Genomic DNA, 26,959 nt, shown 5'->3' on the forward strand with positions numbered 1-26,959 from the left:
CCTGAGAGGAAGCCAAACAGAGTTTCATTGTAACTATGTATAATGACAACAAAGATCATTCAATTCAATTCAATTAATATGAAATGAGGCTAAGGAATCCTGATATTTGAGGTAAAGTTGGGAATAAGGAATTAAACAAAAGTTTGGTCATGATCCAGTTAAATAATGTAGCCTTCCATGGGGTGAATGGCGTATCCCAGTTCCCGATATTCTTACATTTGGCAGTATCACCAAAGTATCCCTATTCAACCTTAATGTTATTGTCCTTCTTACATGAGTTAAAAACAATAACTAAGAGGCTTTAGAGCTGGAGCCACTTTAAATAATTAATAGGTAAATCTACTTCACATTAAAAATGTACATCATATATGCACCTTTATGTTATATAAAGCAAAGCTTTCTTAGCCTAAACCTTTTGTGGAAATGGGCAGAAATTTCATGGATACCAATTTAAACATCCACTCCTCTAACAATTTGATGCTTTCAGAAAATATTAATACATAAATATATACATTCTAAAATTCTTTAAATTCCACTTTTTACTTCCATAATAGACAGTTATACAGCAAATGAAGGATTGTAAGTTTTATTTATCTTTCAATGTTCTAACATCCAATGAGCAGTTGTTTTAATATAATTTTTTTTCCAAAAAAATACAATAAACAGCTGACTAATTGTGTCACCATGTGGTATATTGGAATATTAATTAGTGGTAGCTATTTCATTTCCTGGAACCTTCTCATATATAAATATAATATCTATTCTTATTTACTTCATTACTATTTCTCTACTTGTCTGCCATTGTCTGGTTCTGTCAGATAGAATTGCAGTACTACAGCCAATTTGAATAACTGTACATATTTAATATAAGGACATTTCTGGTATTAATTCTGTTACAAAGTCCTTTCTTTTAATGTAGTGTTTTATGGTATTATTAATCCTGCACATGAAGTCTGACTGAGAATTCTGGGGAAATTACTGAACATGGAATTGTGCAGAAAAAGACACATAGAGAAATTAAGATCATCATTGTTAAAACCTATTGCTATAATCACACTTACAAATCTCTGTCCAAAAATCTCCCAATGTTGTCCAATGTCAAATTTTATTAGTTTATAGTATCGTGATATTGGGATATCTACGTTAACAGTGCAATAGAATGCATGGAGCCATTTAGTTTGGTGCTATATGACTGAAAATTGCAAGTTCCTTGTGCAGTTGAAGTGATATCTGTGTCAGATAGACATCTTAATATGTTACCTTATTTTGGACATTCCCAGGGCAACTCGGTCTTTGAATTGCACCACTGGACTCCAATAGGATTTTGCTTGAATGTATTTCTCAGGATGTGGGGAGCACTGCTGGAGCCAGCATTTATTACAAGTCCTTATTGTCCCTGTCTTGCAAAGCCATTTCAGAAAGAGCTTTAAAGCTGGAGCCTGGATTCACATACATATTACAATGGATAAAGATAGCAGATTTTTATTTTGCTCTGCAGGACATCAGTGGAAAAAAAGACTTTTTTTTCTTATTTAACATGAGTCTGGTACCTTTATATCTTCATTACTACTGAATAAATTTGTTTGTGGAAAACCTGATTATTAACCAAATATAAGTTTTTGAACTTCTGCATTGGGAATTGAACTCGGAACTCTGGATTGTTAGACCAAGTTTCTGGATTACTAGTATAATATTTTAACAACTACACCACCATTGTACCTTAAAGTAATCATCTAACTTCTCTATTTTTACGTTCCCCCACTGAAATTTCTCACTCTCCCCATCACAGTTTATATGTACTACCCCCATCATCTACTGATCCTCATCTCATTGGCTCAAGAACCGATCATGCCCCCATGTACAATACTTTCATCATTGATCATCCAATTAGAGCAGACATCCAAAACCCACCCCACTTTTCAGCTAGGAATTTCCCCTGTGGGGGGGATCTGATTTACATAACCTTGTCTCAATCAGCATTTTACCTAATCCTCAACCTGAATCGACCCTAGACTATGTTCCTGGTTCACAACACTCCCCCATAATTTGTAAGTACTTACTTGAATGTCAATCAAATTCTTCAACACTGCCCTTTCACTTACCCAATAATTCACCTGCTCCTAGGCCTTTATGTCCTCTCGTTCTCTCCCTCATCAGCTCACTAACACAGCATCACCCAAAGCCCTCTCTCATTTTCATTAGTAATCTATTTTGCCCACCAATGGGGGTGCACCAGAATTTCCAGGCAAGGCTGCCATTTTTATTATTTGGTCTTGAACAATACAGGGCACAGAATCTTGTATCTGAGCTTGGGAAAGACTGAAGGCCAAGTGATATTCGACACAGAGCAGCTCAGCTCCATGAGGCACTCAAACCAGGGAGCTATGCCTGGGGCAATCTAATTACACATCTAATCCATACCTATGCATTGCACAGGACCCAATATCATTAGAGTTTAATATTATTCAAAGCTAGGCTCCAGCATAAAACAGAGAGACACATTATGCTTGCTGATGGTACTGGCAAGATTCAAGACATTTGAGTTCTGATGAAAGAACTTTGACCTGAGATATTAAGTCTGTTTCTCTCTCCAGATGTTTTGACTGATCTGTTGAACACTTCCAATCAACATTGTATAGAGCAGGGGTTCCCAGCCTGTGGTCTATGGACCCATTGCTTAATGGTATTGGTACGTGACATAAAAAAAAAACGTTGGGAACCCCTGGTATAGAGGAAGGAAGAGTTCTAGCTGATTGTGGGATATGGCATAAACCAAGGTCTTGGAACCTGTACTTAAAGGGAATGTGGTAGATGGAAGAACACTCATCCTATCTGTCAGAGCACTGCCTATACACTATAGATTTTTTAATGTCTGGAACAACAAACAAAATGTGTGGAATTTCTGCAAGTACCTGAAGAAAGAGCAGCAACGGTAACATAGTGGTTAGCACCAGCAAACGTCGATTGGGGTTTGATTTCCACCACCTTCTGAAAGGGGTTTGTACGTTTTTCCCGAGCCATGCATGGGTTTCATCTGGCTGCTCCAGCTTTCTCCCAAAGACGTCCAGTTCGGGTTAGGGGTAGAGAGTTGTTCACTTGTTACGGTGATGGTGGAAGTGTGGCTCCCTGCCCCCAGCACAAGCTTTCTTTAATCTCTTTAAGTAATAATGGTAGTCTTTAGCGTAACTTATTTTTGTATTCTGTTGTATAGAATAAGTGAAAGAACATCAGCTGTGGATCTAAAGTACCAACACTGTTGACCTGTCATTATTGTGTTTGATTTGTATCTGCGTGCAGCCAGTAGTTCATAGTTCTCATGAAAAAAAACCCTTGCTAAAGTGGTAGCAGGACATATTAACTTGGTGCAGACTATCAATAAGCACGTGGCAGTTCAAGAAGTCTCACAGAGTGCGTAAAGTGGACACAACACACAAAATTCACCCTTAGACCAACCTGCTGCTGAATTTTACACTTTACACCTCTGTTAAGGAATTGATTATACATATAGTATTTAAATATTTTATTAATATGTATAAATATGTTTATATTCACATGTTATGAAAGAATTTTCCAGTGAAGGTTTAGCAAGTGCAAACAGGGACATAAATTATTGCATTGCATACTTGTTGAGTTGCGAGCTGTTGATTGACTGAACGGTTTATAACCCAGGTACACAGAGAGCATCAGAAACATGTTTAAACTACTCCAGGAGCTATAAGAGCAATTTGAGATTTCATATATGGTAAATGCTGCATGCTTGGGAGGAAACCAGTGACTGTGAACGTATGGTTACCAAATTTTTCTATCACTGGGATTCTCCTTGCCTCGTGTCTAAGTCTGTTGTGGTCTAATTCATATTGATTGATTGCTATGATTAGTCAACTCGTTACTGCTCTATTGCCCAACTACCTGGATAATAAAAAAACAAACTGGATGAAACACAATCACTTTTCATTTAGCAATTTCAATCTGCCTGCATTACATTTAGTCCTTAGCATAAACTTGAATAAAATGTCTTTGTCCTGGTTAATTCTTTTTGCCTTTATTTAAACTCAAGGCCTTAAATGTTAAAATTAATGAAACCAGTTATGTTTTATACTTAATACATTTTAATTATACATTCGATAAATCAATATTTCAAAACACTGAGATGCATAGACGCTCTTTTCCCTCTTCCTACCCCCCCCCCACCAAGATAATGTTCCAAGACCTCCAAGACTATTATTAGCCAATATTTGACCTTATGGCTTTAATTTAAAAACATACATTAAAAGATGCTATTTCAAGATATAGCAGGCGTTCAACTCAACGTGACAATGACCCCATATGAGTTAACTTGGAGAAACAATGTTTGCTATCATTTCTTTAAAGAATGAGACAATAATGATTTTCCCTCATACTGAGCCATTCATTCTCTTTTCAGGACATATCAGTACACTTCACGACTAACACAGGAAAAACTTCTCTGCTCTGCTTCAAATTTGTGTTATGGCTCCTTTTGCATTCATAAGGGTGAATAGACAGAGTCTTAGTTTACAGCAATGAAGACTCTTACAGACAGTCTGAAATGGTCACTTTCATCAAGAGCTTAATGACCCTGATGATCTTTGTTTGGATTGTTTTAGAAGATACCGATTGTGGTACCCAAACTGTGCTTTCCTTCAGTTTTTCTCATGATGTTTCATTTGTCCAGGCCTTCACATGTACTGATAAGAGTTCATAACACAGCAAGCCGTGGTGGTAGTGGGACAGTGGTATTAATTTGTCTTTGGACTATCACACTCACCACATTCATGATTGTTGAAGGAGTGTATCAACATGGCTACTGTTGCTGGCTACATTGGTGTGGTTCATAGGCTCAGTTATAACTTAGCATGAATGACTGACCCTAAGAACCTTTCAGTGCTTACGTGGATTGAATTGTGAGTCATTAAGCGTGCCAATTACCAATAAACTATTACGGTAGCGGTAGAGTCAGAACCGTAGCATAGCGGTTAGCAAAATGTTTTACAGTACCAGTGACGGTTTCAATTGCCGCCACTGTCTGTAGGAGTTTGTATGTTCTCTGTGTGACTGTATGGATTTCCTCTGGTGCTGGTTGATAGGTTGATTGGTCATTGTAAATTGTCCCATATATAGGCTGGGGTTAAATCAGAGGTGGCTAGGTGGAGAGGCTCGAAGAGCATGTCAGGCCTATTCTGCACTATACCTCAATAAATAAAGAACCTCTGTGGAAATATTGACTGAGTCTTCATACATTTGCAAATACATTACAAATTGGTGATCGGGATATTAGTTTTCTTCTGGATTGTTGAATGACCCTGATGAACTTCGTTTGGAAAGTTTTAGGGTAATACCAAATTGTCGTTCCTAAACTGGTTTTTCTTTTTTTTTTTCCTTCAGTCACTCTCATGATGTTTCATTTGTCCAAAGCCTCCACAGCAAGTCAGAGTGGCAATGGGACAATGGTGTTGATTTGTCTTTGGACTAGCCCACTCACAACGTTTAGCTACATGATGATTGTTAAAGGAGTGTATCAACATGGCTGCCATAGCTGACGACAATGGGAAGGTTCTTAGGGTCCAATAAACTCTTCCTGGGCTTCCAACTCATGTATAGGCTGGAAGCCTAAGAAGAGTTTATGTGTGATATATGCCAGGAAAGCACTAGATCCTTTTATCTCGGGTCCATTGTAACTTAGCATTAATGACTGATCCTAAAAACCTTTCAATGTTTATGTTTATGTGCATTTAAAATGAAGAATAATCTGAATGCTCTAGGAGAAAGTTATATCATACAGTAGGAGCTCAACCCATGGGATATGCAAGCATAAGCAGTAATTCTCCTGATTGAGGTAGGTCCAGAGGGATATAGCATATAAACAAGCCTTCTTGCATCCTGCATGGCAAAAATATTTTGCTTAAAAACGTTGTGCAGAAACTGGGAAATTACTTTAATCCAATGCCTTTATAAATGACTAAAGTTATAATTTTGGGAAAAGGAGCCAAAGGCAGAGTGAGACAATTAGTGAGTACTTTATTTTATTAAACAATTTCTACTATCAAGCATTAACCATTGAAATTTTTTTGCCTTTTCACTTTGTGCCTCATGGAGAGATCTGTCTGGTCTGGTAGATTAACAAGTTCAGTCAAAGCTTTTGAGGACACAAAACATGACATTTCGAGCTTACATGTAAGCGCTGTGTTGATGAAAAGAGATTCAAAGCACTCTGGAAAATTTCATCTGCCACAAGTGACTGTTGTAGATGCAGCTCACAGTCAGAAAGCAGGAACAAAGCCCTAGACTACAAAAGTGAGTCTGAAGCAGAACATTGAGACTGGTTTACTCGGTTGTTATTGCTGCAATGACCATTACTGACTTATGTACCAGCTGCTGAATGCAGAGTCACCTTTCAATGGCCAGCAGGTCCAGAGCTGAAACAAGCATAATAACACGTTTCGTGGTAATTTGAAACATAATAAGGAGGATTCCATATCTTGGAAATTCATACAAAAAGAAATGTGATTGTACAATAAGCAGTATTGATGTAAAAAGACTTTCAAATCAAGGTCAGCTCTGCAATAGGTTATCCAATTTAACTTACCATGGATACTAGCTGATCATCTAGGCATTTCTAATTGCCCTCACCTGTATACCAAAGCTTTAATGTGCCCCTTTTCTTGATTACACTTCCCCTCAAAGTTCCCTCATTGGATAAATCGAAAGGTTTCATCAACAGATCATCACCATGTCTTTTCTGGCCTCACCATCTTAGAGATATTTCTATTATTCTATCCATCCTTCCTCTACCCTCTGCAACTTAAAACTCATTCATTTTCTCTTTCCCCATTCTAATAAAATGTTAGATCTTTTTTTCTCTCTCTTTATGACCTGTTGAGTATTTCCTGCATTTTTTTTCAATTTTAGATTTGCAGCATCTGCCATTTTTCCTATTTCGAGTAAAGGTGTCGACTATCAATCAGTCTATTAGCACACACATTGCTGTTCACTGTTCAATAATGTTTAGCGAGTTCAACCAGATGTTGTTGATAGAAAATACCATCAAACTGGAAACCAGATCTATGGAAGATTTACAGATATCAGGACAAATGGAGTGCAAAGTGCAACGTGATGGATAGGAGGAAACCCAGTTTAATGGAGAATAAGCTAAAATGGAAGCATATTCTCATTGTTGACCTTTCAAAGTCATGCTTGATACCTTTTTAGAAAACAACTCCAATGCTATACTAGGGTACATTGCACACATTCACATCAGACCAAGCACAAAACCAGTCCATTATAAACCAAGAACAGTTTTTTATGTTGCAAAGCATTGTTGGAAAGGAACTAAATAGAGTTTGTGAAAGTCAACATGGGTGAAAGGTAACAATAATTGTGGCTTTGCCTGAGCTATGTGAAATGGTGAGGCTGTATAGAGATTACTCAGTCATTCAAAAGAATAAGCTGTAGATGATGGACATGAGGTTCTGTAGATGTTGGAAATACAGAGTAACACAAACCGGATTTCCCAGTGGCCAACCATTTTAATTCCTCTGCCTTTTCCCATTCCGACATGTCGTTCCATGGCCTCCTCTGCTGCCATGATGAGGTCACTTGCAGGTTGGAGGAGCAATATTTCGTCTGGGAGGCCTCCAACTTGATAGCATGAACATCGATTTTCCCTAACTTCTGGTAAGATTTTGGACAGAATTCATATGGAACGTACAAGAAAGGTAAATATGCAAGCATCAGCTACCGATTCTGTTTTGACAGTGACTTCAAATCACCCATAAACAGACACAGCATTTGCCAAATTTCCAGGAGCAAGTCACCAAGATCTTCTTTGCAGTCATGATAACGCCCCACTGGATCTTTTCAGTGATTATGCCAGAATCAAAGTCAGGTTTAATATCACCAGCATATGTTGTAAAATTGTTTTGTAAATTAGGGAGTACCAACTTGGAAAAAGTGAGTACAAATTTAATGCTGCTGATTGGTAATTACTCAAAATGGATTGCTGCGCATCACCATGTTCACGTACAGCTACTGAATAAGCAACAGATGAGTTGAGGTCAGTAGGTATATGCCATGGTTTACTAAAAGAGCTTATTTCTAGTTACAGCAATCTTCGCAAACTTTATGCATGGAATGGTGTTAAACAAAATTATGAGTCTTCATCCTTATCATCCAGCTTCAAACAAAGCAGCTGAGAGGTCAGTCAGGATAGTTAATGAACCTCTCTAGAGGCAAAAGTTTTCAAAACTAATAGAAAACATTGTTTGGTTTATTTTATGCTGAAGTATAGAAATACCTCAAATTATCACAAGTTACACATGCAGAAATCTTAATAAACAGAAAATTGGGACACTATTTGAGCTTTCTTCAGCCACATTTGACCTTTAGAGTTGAACAGAGCATCTGAGTTACAATTACACTAATCAGAAAGAGTATAATTTCAAGTGTAAGAGCATGTTTGCATTTTCAACCCGCCAACATATTGAGCTCACACAAGCAGAAGGTAGGAACAAAGTGAGGCCTTGCAGATCTGAGACATATTTAGTCAAGTCGGTTTATGCAGATCTCCTTCTCTGTGCTGGAGACTTAGTCACCAAGTGTACCTGAGTTAGATCCAACGCAGTCAGCAGTCATGTGTCAAATCCTAGCAAGTCTGAGAAAGAAATACAACCATTTTGGAATTAAAATCCAAAATCAATCAGTTCAATAGTTGATTCAACATTGAGGAGATCTGGGAATCAATTACTGAACTAGGTAATAAAGGCTGCTTTTTGAAAACGGGAGAAGAGTGGTGCTTCTTGAAGCATGACGTTGATGTTCTCTCAGTTCATCATCCAGATTTAGTTCATTCCAGCAGAGAACATTTGATCTGCACAAACATTTTGGATTTTTTCACCAGTTAGTTCTTGGAACTGAAAGCCGACATTATGATGGCATGCTGAGTTCCTCGCTTTGTAATAATGTAGTATTGTCACATCATCAGTCTCCACCAATAGATTAAAAATCTCAACATGCAAGTCATTTAAGCATGCTGTCTTGCAAACAAAAAGAATTACTCCATTTGTATTTTTGTGCTGTATTTCGATGAATTCACGGAAACATTAAAAGCAGCATCTGCAGTCACGCAAAGGTCTTCAGCACTGCACTCTTGGGAAGGACATTGATCCCTCAAGCTTCTGTCAGACCAGGCCTACATCCATGGCTTCACAGCTGGCAGACGGAAGCTGCAAAGTGCTCAACTGTTATACAAATACAATTAAAATTTAAATACAACACGTTGTTTGTTACATGACAACCCATGTTTTGTGACAGAATTTTGCTTCTGGATACAGTGATATTCCCCAGAAGCGGTTTGGAACAAAAATTCAGTTTTCGACATTTCCATACCTCAGGTTCTCGGCCTTGTGAGTTCTAATCCTCTTTAATAAAACCTTGTTCCTTCGACATAGTGAAAAATGAGTTGTTGCCAATAAAATGCAATCGACTATCTTGGGATTCTTCTCTACAGCAAAGTCATTTCAAAATTCCAGTTTTTCTGGGAGGATACAAAGTTTCCACTGTCTCTACCACACAGCAGTGAGCCATGCAATCCAGCTCAGCTGGGTGCCAAAGTTATGATTGTATTGTTCTTCTTTCTAAATGATTCTGACATTCAGATGCCCTCAAAATATTTTAAACTATTAAAAATTAGTCAAGCTTTCAATGGAATTTCACAAATCAATTAAAAAAGGGAATACATGATAAACTTGCTAAACACTTAAAATAAAACAAATTAAAAATTAAAACATTAAAAAATCTAAAAATATTAGCTTTAATTCTCCATAACGGTTTCACTGTTCTCCTCCATTGAAACATAAATTGTTTGAGACAAAATGCATTCAGTGGCAAAAATACAGTTGGGAGGCTGCTGACAGACAATTACCAGAAAAGTTGTGGTTAAATTGATAGAAGGAAAGGGGAGGATAGCAGAATTATAACCTATATCCTAAACACAAGAGATTCTGAAGATGCTGGAAATCATGAGCAACACACACAGTGCTGTAAAAACTCAGCAGGTCTATGGGGGGAATAACCAGTCGACCTTTTGGGCTGAGGCCCTCCATTAGGACTCTGTGACATGTCCTCATAAAGGGTCTTGGCCTGAAACACCAATAGCTTGTGAATGATACAAAAGTTGACGCTATGCATAGTGAGGGAGGCTACAGCAGGGAACCTCACGATTTGTGGATTGTTGCATGGAAGAAGTTAGATAAGAAGGTGAAGAAAACCTTGCCTTCATAGCTTGAGGTATAGAAGATAAATGTTGAGAAGCTGTGTTGCAACTTCAAAACTTGAAGTTCAGACTTGAAATATTGTACAGTACAGTTCAGGTTCCTATGTTATAGGAAGGGTATGGCTGTGATGCAGAGTGCAGGAGAGACTAACCAGGAATTTGCCTGGATTAGGGGATTTTACTTTCTGGATAGGTGGGATTTCTTTTCTCTGAAATATGAGTTGGATGATCAGCCATGATCATAATAAATGGCGGTGCAGGCTCGAAGGGCCGAATGGCCTACTCTTGCACCTATTTTCTATGTTTCTATGTTTCTATGAGGCTGAGGGGTTGCTTATTAGAAGTACAGTATATAAATAAAGGCATAAACAGGGTGGATAATCAGAAGCTATTTTTCTGTGGTCGGGGCCAGGAGCGCATGGATTTAATGTTAGAGGATGTCGTTTTTAAATGGAATTCAACAAGAACGTTTCCTTTCACACTGTGGTTGATATTTAGAATTTGCTTACAGAGAAAGTGGTGAAACCAAATGCAATAATTATGTTTAAGAGACATTTGGACAGGCACTTGAATAGGCAAGACACAGAAGGATGAGAATCTAATGTAGGCAAATGGGATTACTGTAAATGGGCAAAGTGGTTGGCATGGAGATGGTGGGCCGAAGGCCTGTTTCTGTGACTCTCTGTGAAAAAGCAATCCTCCCCTCCAACTCTACACCCTCTGCTTGAGCCCCATTTTTATTTATACTTGAGTATCCATTCAGGTCTCCCATCCACTTCATTCCTAAACAAATATTCTTAACTACTTAAATGCACTGCATTCATTGGATGATCACATTCCACTATACTCTTCACGTGGCTTGTCTTCATTCCTTGGATGATCACATTCCACTATACTCTTCATGTGGCTTGTCTTCATTCCAAGAAGATGCAGATCACAAAGGGTAAATCACTATTATCTCCGCTGTTTCCAGGTATTAGTAATTTCACCTGAGGCTCGTGGTTTAACCTGACTTCCCATCTACAGCACAGAAATCTAGGTTAACATTTCAGTGGCATTCTGAGGGAGTTCTGCACCCCGCAGCTGTCTTTAGATGAGGTGATTCCAAAAAAACGTATGGCCTCAAATATAGACAATTCATCAGTCTTGATCTCCCAGTGATCCATGGATTTTAGAATGGACCACAATGGGTCAGAAGGGAGCAAAGTTAAACCTGTTGTTGGAAAAAAAAAGCAACACACATAAAAGTTGCTGATGAACGCAGCAGGCCAGGCAGCATCCATATGAAGAAGCACAGTTGACGTTTCGGGCTGAGACCCATCGTCAGGACTAACTGAAAGAAGAGATAATAAGAGACACTTTCAAACCTCTTACTATCTCTTCTTTCAGTTAGTCCTGACGAAGGGTCTCGGCTCAAAACGTTGACTGTGCTTCTTCCTATGGATGCTGTCTGGCCTGCTGCGTTCCACCAGCATTTTGTGTATGTTGCTTGAGAGAAAATGTGATATTTTTGAGGAAAATGAATGAATATGAAAACAAGGGGAAATAGATGTGAAGCTTAAGTGGTGAAATTTGAATCTACCAGTGTTGCAAATCTGAAATAGAGTCAGAAAATACTAGAGTGACTCAGAAGTTCGGACAGCATCAGTGATGAAACCAATGGGGTTAAATTTTCAGGTTATTGATTAAGGGCCATTGACCTGATTCATAAACTCATCTGAAATTTTAACCCACATCTCTCTCCACAAATTCTGCCTGACCTGCTAAGGAACTGGAGATTGTTGCTACCCAGAGAATATCTTGGTAAGTACTCACTGAAAAATAATGTGCAGTTACAGAAGAATGTGGAAAGGAAAAGACTGTGTTAATCTTACTTCAAAGAAACTGGAACAGAACAGTAAACAGATCTTGCTGTAAGTATAAATGGGCTTAGTGAAAGCATATTGCAAAGTGTGCAGATTTGGCATCCTTGTCCAAAGAAGCCTGTACTTGCCAAGGGATGAGTAGGACTAACCAATCAGAAGAGATTGAATGACGAAGTTTACAAAAATGAGAAGTGTTCTCATCTAAGCATTAAATCCTGAATCTAGCCAGGTTAGATAGTGAGGTGTTGCTTTCTCTCAATGGGAATTCTAAATTTCTGTTAAAAGAAAAGGTGTTAGGTAAAAGGTCTGTGATGAGGCTGAGTTTCTTTACTCAGAGGAGTACGAATCTTTGGAATTATATGCAAGGCTAATTATTCATGTCAAGGTTGATTTATTTGTGGATACTAAAGGAATGAAAGGAAATGGAAATGATGGAGAAAAATGAAATTGATTTAAAAGATCAGTCATCTTCTTACAGAACGGTGGAGTGGGCTCCAAATACAAAGGCAGTTGCTGCTCTCATTTCTCAAAACATTTGGACTGACATTGCTTCAGCTCTTTCAGAAAACGTATGGACCCATTGATCATATGAAACCACTAAGTTGCTATTCTACCTGCTGAGTGACAAACAGGTCAAAAATGACAACCCATTTCTCTCATGCCATGATCTTTAAGTGAAACTGGGAAGTCTGCAGAAATGAATCCAGATTTTATTTTCATTTATTGTATGTGGATATCACAGGCAAGACCAGCATTTACTTCCTATCCAAAATTGCCCCTATGAACTGCTGAGCCAATTCAGAGGGCAATTAAAATTCAAGTGCAACAGTGGATCTGAAATTATATAAAAGCTAGACCAAACAAGGCCAGCAGAATCCCTTCCTGAAAAATATGCCTTTAAGATAACCCAGTAGATTATTCAAAAAATCTTAATTAACTGAATTTAGGTTCCCCAGTGCTGGGGTTTGAACCTTCTCCACGACATCAGCAGCACGGGTCTCTGGTATAATCTGGTAATTTACCACTGTACTATTATGCATAATGTCAATTGTCCCAGTATTAGCTCCCCACATCCATCCACACTCTGCAAGTTCTGCAGTTAAATTCAGCCCATATTTCATAAGATAGGTTTTATATCAAATGATGATTTTAAAGGAATTAGTACAGGTGTTCAAATGCTGGTAAAGGAAAAATAATAAACAGTGTTTCTGTGGAGTCTATTCTTGACTACCAAGGCATTAACAAATTAATCGGTTTCAGAAACACAAGATTACACAAAGTACCAGGGTATCAATGAGCAACCAGTATCTTAAAAATAACTACATCTCCCATAAGGTTCCCACACATAGACACCAGTGTTTGAATAACTGTTGTCACCTGACAAAACTCCTCCCAGTGCATAATGTGAAGCTGAGCCTATGCTCGTGGTTCCTCTGCCAGGGTTTTATTAGCTTGCTGTTCATGAAGTGACGAGCATTCCACCTCAGGAGCAGCCGAGGAAATGTAAACTGCACTGAGCTTAGAAAGCTTTGCAGCTTAACCGAGTTCTACTTTAACAGCTATCTTTTGCTGGATCACTGTATGGTCACTGGAAATGATTAATTGATAATGAAGTGGTTGATGTTGATGCATTTATTTGGAACGGACTGTGCCATAAGCTGCTGCTTGCAGTGAAAGTGAATGATATTAAAGCTAAGGAGAGCACTACATCTGAATCCTTTCTGCATTTGGGAGATGCTGAAGGACCAATCACATCACACCTAATTGCTCACTTCAAGGTAAAAACAGAAAAAAAAACTATGTTATGTCTTGTGACTAAGAGTACAAATTACTGGAATAGAGTTTAAAATGCAGCTAATTACTGAAAATAAACAACCATGTTTTCATTTAATCTATTTTTGTCTTTTGTCAGTTGTATTATAGTATATCATTAGTATTAGAATTCTAAATTCATATGCATATATTGATAAACAGCTTAAATCCATGCTTAATAGGAACAGTGCCTACCTTGATGTGTTAGATTGTAAAAATTAAATTTAACATTAAGTAACTTGAGGTAAATGTTAGCAGTTGAAGATTTCAATCTAGGTGTTTTTGCTGTACAGTTATTTATTAGTGTCAGACAGAATTCCACAACTAGCTTTTAAACTGCACTCCATATCATAAATACTAGTGATATTATAAATTACTTAGTCGTGATCAGCTTTGTAATTTGATGTAATTACAGTAAAGATAGCAGAATCTTGAGAGAAAACTAAGTATATGTTGCCTGAGGGAAATTAACTATAAATATTTTACATTTACAAGTATAAGATTTGAACATGTCTTTTAATCAACTTTGCCCATCAAAATTGGATTATTCGTAGGATATTATTCTATAATTCTTGGAAGATTAGTTGCATGCACTGAAGAGGTGCTATATGCTCACATAAAATTGCATCAGAGAGAGAAACAACTAGTTTCTTTTATATATCGACTTGTGGGTTGAAATGTATATAGGACACAAAGATACTGAAACATATACTGTACTTCGCCAGAATATAACTAGCTGCTACTTTCTGACCAGAAACCAGTCTTTGAGATTGTGTGAATTGGATCATTTGCCCTTGTTTCCATATGTAGTTTTCTTTGACTGAATGCTTGTGAAGTTGAAAGAACCAAAATTTGACATGTGCAGTGGAGAATGAATTAAGTGAAAGAAAGCCCATTATTTTCATACTCCACTGCTCTGACGGAATCGCTTCAACTTTCTATGATAAATGATGCAAAATTAAAGTTAAATATCATGATTAAATCTAATAAGCTATCTAAGCAGGTGCTGGAAACAGACTGTGACCTGATTAATGCCCTGTGAGATAATTTATTCGGTCAGCGACCTCATGGAAGTTTAACTGAACATATTTGGCCCATAGCCACTGCTCAGTCATGCCATTACCAAGTCTGGTCAGCACAGCCAGAACTCAAAAAATCTTTTGTTATATTGTTTTAAGTAAAGGAATATTTAATTTATGAGACAATGCAAATAGGCAGCAAGTCCTAAAACAGGACGAAGAAAGAAGTTTTATTTTAGTCCTGTGAGGAATGTCACAGGATTGAAGTTAATTCAGTCGCAAAACTTCGGCATGGCATGGAACACTTCACTGATGTAAGCTTTGATTTAATTTGTCATCTTTTGATTTTTGTTTTAAGTTGGCAATGTTTTAAGTCAACAATTTATAATGAAAATGAAAACAGGATTCTCTAAACTTTATAAATTTAATTCCATGTAACACTAAGCATTTTTATTGCATATTGGTAACATAACTCCTTGTGAAGAGAGGATTCAAGGGGTGTAGACAGATTAAATGAATGGATAAAAACATGCCAGACATGACATGAAGTGGAAATGAATGAGATGTTCAGCTTTGGCAGGAAAACAGAAAGACAGGATTTGTTTCAAAAAGCGTGGGATTGAAAAATGGTGACGTTCAGCGGGATCTTAGTGTCCTTGCACACGCACCATGAAGCTGATATTCAAATGCAGCAAGCAATTAGAAACACACACAAAATGATGGAGAAACTCGGCAGGAGAGGCAGCATCTGTGGAAATGATTGAACAGTTGCCGTTTTGGGCCGAAACCCTTCTTCAGGACTGAAAGGAAGGGGGAGGATGCCAGAATAGAAAAGGTGGAGGGAGAAGACGGAGGACAGCTAGAAGATGAGAGGTAAAGTCAGATGGGTAGGAAAAGTAAAGGTCTGGAGAGAAAGAAATCTGATAGTATGAGAAGAGTGGACCATAGGAGAAAGGAAAGGAGGAGGGGACTCAGGGGGAGGTAATAAGCAGGTGAGAAGAAGTAAGATGCCAGAGTAGGGAATAGAAGGAGAGTGGGGTGATTTTTTACCAGAAGGAGAAATCAATTAGGAAGGCAAATGGTATGTTAGTATTTATTTTCAAGAGAATTTGAATATAAAGTTAAAGACTCCTTGTTGTAATTACATAGACTCCTGTGGAACCGCACTGTTTTTCATCTCCTTATTTAAGAAAGGATATTCATGCAATAGGAGTGCAGCAAAGATTCACCAGACTGAGACCAGTGCATGAGAGATGGTACCACAAGTAGAGATTAAGCAGACTTTCCTGACTCCCTAAGTACTGGAGTTTAAAAGGAAAGAGACAATCTCATTGAAGCATTCAGAATCCTTACTGGTCTCTAAAGGGTAACTGCAGGGATGATGTTTTTCCCCTGCCTGGGGTGTCTAGAAACAAAGACAACTCTCTCAAAATAAAAGTTATTCAGTACTGAGATGAGAAAAAAAACTTGATTCACCCAAAGGATAGTGAATACTTGGAATTCCCCAATCATATTCTCTGTGGAGGCTCCATCACACCATACTGTATATTCATAATATTAAAGGAGTCAAGAGATACATGGTTAGTACAAAATATGATGTCAAGGTAAAAGATCAGATATGGTTTCATTGAATGGTGGAGTAGGCAGAAGGAACTGAATGACTATTCCTGCTCCTATTTCTAATATCCTCATGTTCTTACTAAATGAATATTTTTGTGCTGAAGTCAGCAAGAGCAAAATATCTCTATCTATATCCCAATCATTTGTACTTAAAAGTTTTAGTAAGTTTTTATTCGACTCTGGATTATGTGCTATTTTACTTCCAAGCTTCATTTAATCTGATCCTGTACCAGTTTCACATCATCTTCCAAGTTTTCCAATGATACCAAGCAGAAGTTAAGTTGGACTTCAGACATAAACCAAGAATCCGTAAAGCAGTAATTGATAATATTTAACTTAGATTGCAAGTCAAGCAAAAATAATTGTGATATTCATACTGCCTGAATGGAGCGGAATTATTTATTTATTTATTGAGATACAGCGCTCCAAGGCTGAGACCGAATACAGTCAAACATTGTTACACAAGAGATTCTGCAGATGCTGGAAATATTGAGCAACATACAGACACACAAGAGGAACTCAACAAGTCAGGCAGCATCTATGGAGGGAAATAAACAGTCATGGATTTGGGCTGAGACCCTTCATCAGGGCTGGAAAGGAAGGCGGCAGAAGCCAGAATAAGAAGCTGGGGGAGAAGAAAGAGTGCAGACTGGCAGATGATATGTGAGACCAAGTTGGTGGGGGGGGTGTGGGAAGGAGGTGGGTGGGTGGAAGGGGAGGTTGAAGTAAGAAACTGGGAGGGGATAGCTGGAAGAAGTAAATAGCTGAAAAAGAAGGAATCTAGTGGAAAAGGACAGTAGACCAGGAGAGAAAGGGAAGGAGGAGGAGAAACAGGGAAGTGATGGGCAGATGAGAAGGGAAATAGTGAGAGGGTATCTGGAATGGGAAATGGAAACAGAGTGAAGGATTGGGGGGGGAGAGAAATTACCTGAAGTTAGGGAAATTGAGTTCATGCCAGCAGGATAGAGCTTCCAAGGTGAAATGGGAGGTGTTTCTCCTCCAACCTGAATGTATCCCCATCGTAGCAGTAGAGTAGGTCATGGGAAGACCTGTCAGAATGGGAATGGGAGGTCAAATTGAAATGGATTGCCGCTGGGAGATTCTGCCTTCTGCAGCAAACAGAGCAAAGATACTCAACAAAGCAACCCCTCAGTCTACGTCAGGTATCACCGACATAGAGGAGGCTGCACCAGGAGTAGCAGATGCAACAGATGACCGCAACAGACTCGCAGGTGAAGTGTTGCCTCACCTGCAAGGACTGTTTTGGGCCCTGAATGTTGATAAGGGGGCATATGCAGCATTTGTCCCACTTGCAGGGAGGAGTGCCAGGAAGGACATTAGTGGGGAAAGGTAAGTGGACAAATGGGTTACATAGTAAATGATCACTTTCGACAGTGGACAGGGGTGGAGGGAAAGATATGCTTAGAGGTTAGTTGCTTTGATATTTACTGATATAAAGCAGCAATTTATAAAATTAGCTGAATGGGTCACCTTAATGTTAAAGATATAAGACCATCAGACATAGGAGCAGAATTAGGCCATTTGGCCCATGGAGTCTGCTCTGCCAGTCAATCATATCTGATTCTTTTTACCCCTCCTCAGCCCCACTCCCCAATATTCTCCCCATAACCTTTGATGTGGTGTCCAATCAAGAATCTATCAAGCTCTGCCTTAAATACACCCAATGATCTGGCCTCCACAGCTGTCTGTGGTAATTAATTCCACAATTTCACCACCCTCTGGTTAAAGAAATTTCACTGCATCTCTGTTTTAAATGGACGCCCCTCTACCCTGAGGTTGTACCCTCTTGTCCTAGACTCCCCCACCATGGGAAATATCCTTTCCACATTTACTCTGTCTAGGCCTTTCAACATTTGAAAGGTTTCAATGTGATCCTCCCCTCATCATTCTAAATTCCAGTGAGTTCAGATCCAGAGCTATCAAACATTCCTTATAAGAAAATCCTTTCATTCCTGGCATCATCTTTATGAACCTCCTCTGAACCCTCTCTAATGCCAGCACATCTTTTCTTAGATGAGGAGACCAAAACCATTCACAGTACTCAAGGTGAGGACTCACCAGTGCCTTTTAAAGCCTCAGCATCAGATCCCTGTCTTGTATTCTAGACTCTTGAAATGAATGCTAACATGTTATTTGCCTCCCTAAGCACTTGCAAGCTAACCTTTAGGTTGTTCTGCACAAGGACTCCCAAGTCCCTTTGCATCTCAGGTTTTTGGATTTTCTCCCCGTTTAGAAAATAGTCTGAACATTTATTTCTACTACCAAAGTGCATGACCATGCATTTTCCAACATTGTATTTCATTTGCTATTTTCTTGCCCATTCTCCTCATCCATCTAGGTCCTTCTGCAGCCTTTCTGTTTCCTCAACATGACCTGCCTCTCCACCAATCTTCATATCATCTGCAAACTTGGCAACAAAGCCATTTTTCCATCATCCAAATCATTGATATACAGCATAAAAAGAAGTGTTCCCAGCACCGACCCCTGCAGAACACCAGTAGTCACTGGCAGTCAACCAGAAAAGAATCCTTTTATTCCCACTCACTGCCTCATACCAATCAGCCAATGCTCTAACCATGCTAATTTTCCTGTAATGCCATAGGCTCTTAACTTGGTAAGCAATCTCATGCGTGGCACCTTGTCAAAGGCTTTCTGAAAGTCCAGATATACAACATCTACTGCATCCCCTTTATCTGTCATACTTGTAATCTTCTCAAAGAATTCCAACAGGTTCATCAGGCAAGATTTTCTTCTCACTTTGTCCTATCCTGCCCTGTGTCACCAAGTACACCATAACCTCATCCTCAGCAATTGACTCCAACATCTTCCCAATCACTGAGGTCAGACTAACTGGTCTATAATTTCCTATTCTGCTGCCTTCTTCCTTTCTTAAAGAGTGGAGTGACATTTGCAATTTTTGAAAGATCATTACTAATGCAACCACAATTCCTACCGCGACCCTTTTCAGAATCCTAAGGTGCAGTTCATCTGGCCCAGGTGTCCCTTAGGTCTTCCAGCTTTTTCAGCACCTTCTCCCTTGTAATTGTAACTGTACTCATTTTTCTTCCCTTGCATCTTTCAATATCTGACACACGGCTAGTGTCTTCCACAGTGAAGACTGATGCAAAATATCATTTAGTTCATCTGCCATCTCCTTGGCCACAGTTATTATTTCTCCAGTTTCATTCTCTAGCGGTCCTATATCCACTCTCATCTCTCTTTTATTTTTTACATACTTGAAAAAGCTTTTCTGATCCACTTTGATATTATTTGCTAGTTTGCTTTCATATTTCATCTTCTCCATCCTAATGATTCTTTTAGTTGCTCTCAGTAGGGTTTTAAAATCTTCCCAATCCTTTGTCTTCCCACTAATTTTTACTTTGCTGTATGCCCTCTCTTTTGCTTATACATTAGCTTTGACTTCCCTTATCTGCCATGTTTGTACAACTTTGCCATTTGAGTATTTCTTTGTTTCTGGAATACATCTATCCTGCACCTTCCCCATTTTTCCTAGAAACTCATGCCATTGCTGTGTGTGGCACATGGCCAAGTGGTTAGGGCATTCGACTAGCAATCTGAAGGTCAAGGCAGCGTGTGTGTCCTTGAGCAAGGCACTTAACCACACAATGCCCCAGTCTACCCAGCTGAGAATGGGTACCGGCAAAAATGCTGGGGGTTAACCTTGTGATAGACTGCCCCCCCCACCCCCGGGGGGAGTCTCGTACTCTTGGTCGACTCACGCCACAGAAACCGGCATAAGCACTGGCCTGATGGGCCACAAGGCTTGTGACAGACTTTAATCGTGCCATTGCTGCTCTGCTGTCATCCCTGCCAGCATCTCCTTCCAATTTACTTTGGCCATCTCCTCTCTCGTACCACTGTAATTTCCACTGAAATACTGCTATGTCAGACTTTATTTTCTGCCTATCAAATTTCAAGTTGAATTTAATCATATTGTGATCTCTGCCTCCTTAAGCTCCCTGATGACCTGCAGTTTATTACATAACACCCAATCCAGTATAGCTGATCCTCTCGTAGGCTGAACGACAAACTGCTCTAAAAAGACATCTCATAGCTATTCAAGAAACTCACGTTCTTGAGACCCATTTCCAACCTGATTGTCCCAATCAACCTGCATGTTGAAATCACCCATAACTATCATAACATTGACCTGTAATCTGTGGTCCTCATCCCAGCCACTGTTGGGAGGCCTGTATATATCTACCATAAGGGTCCTTTTACCCTTGCAGTTTCTTAACTCAACCCACAAGGATTCAACTTCTTGTGATCCTATGCTACATCTTTCTACTGATCTGATGCCATCTTTTACTGCCACCCCCTCTGCCAATCTTCCTGTTCCTCTGATACAATGTGTAACCTTGGATATTCAGCTCCCAACTACACCATCCTTCAGCCACGATTCAGTAGTGGCCACAACATTGTACCTGACAATCTGTAATAGTGCAACAAGATCATCCACCTTATCTCTTATACTCCATGCATTGAGATACATCAACTTTCAGTAACGCATTTGCTTCCCTTTTTGATTCTGCATCCCTAATGCACAGGTACTCACCCTGCTGGCTGCAGGTTCTGTCCTTTCAACTGTCTGTCCTTCCTGATAGTCTGACTGCAAGCTATCTTTGCTTTTTTTTTACCATCCTATCCTGAGTCCCTTCATTTCGATTCCCAACCCCCTGCCAAATTAGTTTAAACCCTTCCCAGCAGCTCCAACAAATCTGCCCATGAGAATATTGGTTCCCCTCGGGTTCAGGTGCAACCCCTCACTTTTGTACAGGTCATTCCTCCCCCAGAAGGGATCCCAATGATCGAAGAACCCGAAGCCCTGCACCTGGCACCAGCTTCTCAGCCACACATTAATCTGCCAAATCATCAGGTGGCACAGGTAGCAATCCCGAAATTATTACCTGAGAGGAACATACATCAAAGTTGCTGGTGAACGCAGCAGGCCAAGCAGCATCTGTAGGAAGAGGTGCAGTTGACGTTTCAGGCCGAGACCCTTCGTCAGGACTAACTGAAGGAAGAGTGAGTAAGGGATTTGAAAGTTGGAGGGGGAGGGGGAGATGCAAAATGATAGGAGAAGACAGGAGGGGGAGGGATAGAGCCAAGAGCTGGACAGGTGATTGGCAAAAGGGGATACGAGAGGATCATGGGACAGGAGGTCCGGGAAGAAAGACAAGGGCGGGGGGGGGACCCAGAGGATGGGCAAGAGGTATATTCAGAGGGACAGAGGGAGAAAAAGGAGAGTGAGAGAAAGAATGTGTGCATAAAAATGAGTAACAGATGGGGTACGAGGGGGAGGTGGGGCCTTAGCGGAAGTTAGAGAAGTTGATGTTCATGCCATCAGGTTGGAGGCTACCCAGACGGAATATAAGGTGTTGCTCCTCCAACCTGAGTGTGGCTTCATCTTTACAGTAGAGGAGGCCGTGGATAGACATGTCAGAATGGGAATGGGATGTGGAATTAAAATGTGTGGCCACTGGGAGATCCTGCTTTCTCTGGCGGACAGAGCGTAGATGTTCAGCAAAGCGGTCTCCCAGTCTGCGTCGGGTCTCGCCAATATATAAAAGGCCACATCGGGAGCACCGGACGCAGTATATCACCCCAGTCGACTCACAGGTGAAGTGATGCCTCACCTGGAAGGACTGTTTGGGGCCCTAAATGGTGGTAAGGGAGGAAGTGTAAGGGCATGTGTAGCACTTGTTCCGCTTACACGGTTAAGTGCCAGGAGGGAGATCAGTGGGGAGGGATGGGGGGGACGAATGGACAAGGGAGTTGTGTAGGGAGCGATCCCTGCGGAATGCAGAGAGAGGTGGGGAGGGAAAGATGTGCTTAGTGGTGGGATCCCGTTGGAGGTGGCGGAAGTTACGGAGAATAATATGTTGAACCCGGAGGCTGGTGGGGTGGTAGGTGAGGACCAGGGGAACCCCATTCCTAGTGGGGTGGTGGGAGGATGGAGTGAGAGCAGATGTATGTGAAATGGGGGAGATGCGTTTAAGAGCAGAGTTGATAGTGGAGGAAGGGAAGCCCCTTTCTTTTAAAAAGGAAGACATCTCCCTTGTCCTAGAATGAAAAGCCTCATCCTGAGAGCAGATGCGGCGAAGACGGAGGAATTGCGAGAAGGGGATGGCGTTTTTGCAAGAGACAGGGTGAGAAGAGGAATAGTCCAGATAGCTGTGAGAGTCAGTAGGCTTATAGTAGACATCAGTGGATAAGCTGTCTCCAGAGACAGAGACAGAAAGATCTAGAAAGGAGAGGGAGGTGTCGGAAATGGACCAGGTAAACTTGAGGGCAGGGTGAAAGTTGGAGGCAAAGTTAATAAAGTCAACGAGTTCTGCATGCGTGCAGGAAGCAGCGCCAAGGCAGTCGTCGATATAGCGAAGGAAAAGTGGGGGACAGATACCAGAATAGGCACGGAACATAGATTGTTCCACAAACCCAACAAAAAGGCAGGCATAGCTAGGACCCATACGGGTGCCCATAGCTACACCTTTAGTTTGGAGAAAGTGGGAGGAGCCAAAGGAGAAATTATTAAGAGTAAGGACTAAATCCGCTAGACGGAGCAGAGTGGTGGTAGAGGGGAACTGATTAGGTCTGGAATCCAAAAAGAAGCGTAGAGCTTTGAGACCTTCCTGATGGGGGATGGAAGTATATAAGGACTGGACATCCATGGTTAAAATAAAGCGGTGGGGGCCGTTTAAGAGTTTAAGAGCGTGAGAAGTGTCACGAACATAGGTCGGAAGGGATTGAACAAGGGGTGATAAAACAGTGTCGAGGTATGCAGAAATGAGTTCGGTGGGGCAGGAGCAAGCTGAGACAATAGGTCGGCCAGGACAGGCAGGTTTGTGGATCTTGGGTAGGAGGTAGAAACGGGAAGTGCGGGGTGTGGGAACTATAAGGTTGGTAGCAGTGGATGGGAGATCCCCTGAGTGCAAACGGGAAGTGCGGGGTGTGGGAACTATAAAGTTGGTAACGGGAAGTGCGCTCAGGGGATCTCCCATCCACTGCTATCAACCTTATAGTTCCCACACCCTGCACTTCCCGTTTGCGCTCAGGGGATCTCCCATCCACTGCTAAAGCGGAACTTTAGCACTGTAAGCGGAATGCCCTTACACTTCCTCCCTTACCACCATTCAGGGCCCCAAACAGTCCTTCCAGGTGAGGCATCACTTCACCTGTGAGTCGACTGGGGTGATATACTGCGTCCGGTGCTCCCGATGTGGCCTTTTATATATTGGCGAGACCCGACGCAGACTGGGAGACCGCTTTGCTGAACATCTACGCTCTGTCTGCCAGAGAAAGCAGGATCTCCCAGTGGCCACACATTTTAATTCCATATCCCATTCCCATTCTGACATGTCTATCCACGGCCTCGTCTACTGTAAAGATGAAGCCACACTCAGGTTGGAGGAGCAACACCTTATATTCCGTCTGGGTAGCCTCCAACCTGATGGCATGAACATCGACTTCTCTAACTTCCGCTAAGGCCCCACCTCCCCCTCGTACCCCATCTGTTACTCATTTTTATGCACACATTCTTTCTCTCACTCTCCTTTTTCTCCCTCTGTCCCTCTGAATATACCTCTTGCCCATCCTCTGGGTCCCCCCCCCACCCTTGTCTTTCTTCCCGGACCTCCTGTCCCATGATCCTCTCGTATCCCCTTTTGCCTATCACCTGTCCAGCTCTTGGCTCTATCCCTCCCCCTCCTGTCTTCTCCTATCATTTTGGATCTCCCCCTCCCCCCCCAACTTTCAAATCCCTTACTCACTCTTCCTTCAGTTAGTCCTGACGAAGGGTCTCGGCCTGAAACGTCAACTGCACCTCTTCCTACAGATGCTGCTTGGCCTGCTGCGTTCACCAGCAACTTTGATGTATGTTGCTTGAATTTCCAGCATCTGCAGAATTCCTGTTGTTTACTTGAGAGGTCCTGCTTCTCACCTTTCTATCCAGCTCCCTAAATTCTCTTTTCAGGACCTTTTGCTTTTCTTTCCTATGTCATTGGTACTAATATGTACCAAGACATCTGACTGCTCTACCTCCCTCTCTAAAATGTTTACGCGATCTGAAACATTCTTGACACTGGCACCTGGGAGGCAACATACCAGCCGGGTGTCCTGTTCTTGTCCACAGAATCTCCTGTCTGTTCCCTTGCCTATTGAGTCCCCTATCACTACCACTCTCCTCTTCTCCCTTGTTACCTTCTGCACCACGAACCCATGCTCAGTGCCAGTAACCCGGTCTCTGTGGCATTCAGTTGGGAGGTCATCCCCCACAATAGTATCCAAAGTGGTACACTTATGATTGAGGGGAATGGCCACAAGGGTGCTTCGCGCTAACTGCCTATTCACATTTCCTTTTCTCTTGACAGTGACCCAGTTACTAGCCTCCTGCAACTTCAGGGTGACTGTTTCCCTGAAACTCTAATCAATTATCTCCTCACTCTCCTGTACAAGCTGAAGGTCATCCAGCTGCTGCTCCAGATCCCTAACACGGTCTTCAAGGAGCTGCAGCCTGATGCACTTCACACAGATGTAGTTCCCTGTGAGACTCAAGGTCTCCCAGTACTCCAGCATCCAGCATGAACACACAACGGCCATTTACTGCACTAGGCACAGCAAGAGAGAAAAAAAGGGAACCTTTCACAGAAACTTAGCCAGAGATAACTCCTCTTTTGAGCTAAAGCCCCCTTTGAGACAAAGCCTGACACCCCTACTCTCACCACTGGCCTACTTCTAATAATGGCCACCCTGCTTGTCCCTCCTATACTTTTAAACAAGCGTCACCAACCTGCAAGAAACCTCACTGGTGTGGGCTGCTCCTGCCACTGATTGGTCTGTCGGAATATATGCTTGCATTGGTACACAGAAGAGTTATATATTTCAAAGCTGAAATTACATTTTTTATTGAAGTATGTATACATTATACAACCTTGAGATTAGATTAGATTAGATTATGAGGACAAGCAGTCCTCTTTTATTGTCATTTAGTAATGCACGCATTAAGAAATGATACAATGTTTCTCCAGAATGATATCACAGAAACACATGACAAACCGACTGAAAAACTGACAAAAACCACATAATTATTACATAGTTACAACAGTGCAAAACAATACCATAATTTGATAAGAACAGACCATGGGCACGGTAAAAAGTCTTAAAGTCTCTCGAAGGTCCCATCATCTCACGCAGTCGGTGAACCTCCAGTGCCGCAAACTTGCCGATGCAGCATCCTGGAAGCACCCGACCACAGTCCAACTCCGAGTCCGTCCGAAAACTTCGAGCCTCCGATCAGCTCTCCGACACCGAGCACCGAGCACCATCTCTGCCAAGCGCTTCGGCCCCGACCCCGGCCACAGGCAGTAGGCAAAGCCAAGGATTTGGGGCCTTCCCCTCTGGAGATTTTCAATCGCACAGTAGCAGCGGCAGCGAAGCGGGCATTTCAGAAGTTTCTCCAGGTGTTCCTCTGTGCTTCTCACAGCTGTCTCCATCAAATCAGGATTGTGCACGGCCCCCTAGTTAACACATACGATATTATTCGGAACGACCGTGCATGCTGTGTCACACCGCCATCTTCTCCTTCCTCCTTTGTTAGGATTTTCCAGAGGTAGTGTTGGCTTATCATTGCCATGCCTGTATTAAGTCGTCCACATGTTCGAAGTATTTGAGAGTGTTGTTATCTGTTAAAAGACCATAAGACATAGAAGCAGAATTAGGCCATTCAGCCCATCGAGTTGGCTTCACTACTCCATCATGCCTGATTTATTATCCCTCTCAGCCCCAGTCTCCTGACATCTCCCCGTAACTGTTGACACCCATACTTATCAAGAACCTATCAAGCTCCGCTTTGAATATACCCAATGACTTGGGCTCCACAGTAATTTGATACTGTCCTGTAAGCCTTGGTCTTTGAGCCAGGGTATGAGATCTTGAGATTGCATACAGATCATTCTCTTATTGCTTCAGTGAACAAGTCAACAATAAATTGTAGATCAACGCCACAAAGGTTGTCTGCATACTGTAGATCTAACTGAGATCTGGGTGACCTAGGATGAAGAGGTTTGGTGACGAGATGGCACAATTTCTCATTTGTTCTGTAGAATATCCCATACAGTTGGGAGCTTGTGGGAAGTAGTGAAATTTTGCCACAAGGAAGATAAGAAAGAGGGTCAGACAATGACACAGCCTTGTTTGACCCTGTTCTCTGTGGGTATTGAGTCTGAGGTGGGCCTGTTGATTGGAGTCATATTTGTTTTAGATTATGAAGACACGTAGTCCCCTTTTATTGTCATTTAGTAAGGCATGCATTCAGA

The 26,959-nt window shown here is 41.1% G+C and overlaps 1 protein-coding gene across 2 annotated transcripts in view; it reads left to right on the forward strand.

The window, feature by feature from the left end:
- Positions 1 to 13,630: 13,630 nt before the first annotated feature.
- Positions 13,631 to 26,959, forward strand: part of LOC134358730 (heparan sulfate glucosamine 3-O-sulfotransferase 1-like) — a 199,799-nt gene continuing 186,470 nt past the window's right edge. For both annotated transcript variants that reach the window (XM_063071190.1, XM_063071189.1), the window contains exon 1: positions 13,631 to 13,931. The gene's annotated coding sequence lies outside the window, so the exon portion shown is untranslated. The remainder of the gene's footprint in view (positions 13,932 to 26,959) is intronic.

This window comes from Mobula hypostoma, chromosome 19, assembly GCF_963921235.1.
Source record: "Mobula hypostoma chromosome 19, sMobHyp1.1, whole genome shotgun sequence".
In the NCBI taxonomy this organism is placed as follows: Eukaryota; Metazoa; Chordata; class Chondrichthyes; order Myliobatiformes; family Myliobatidae; genus Mobula; species Mobula hypostoma.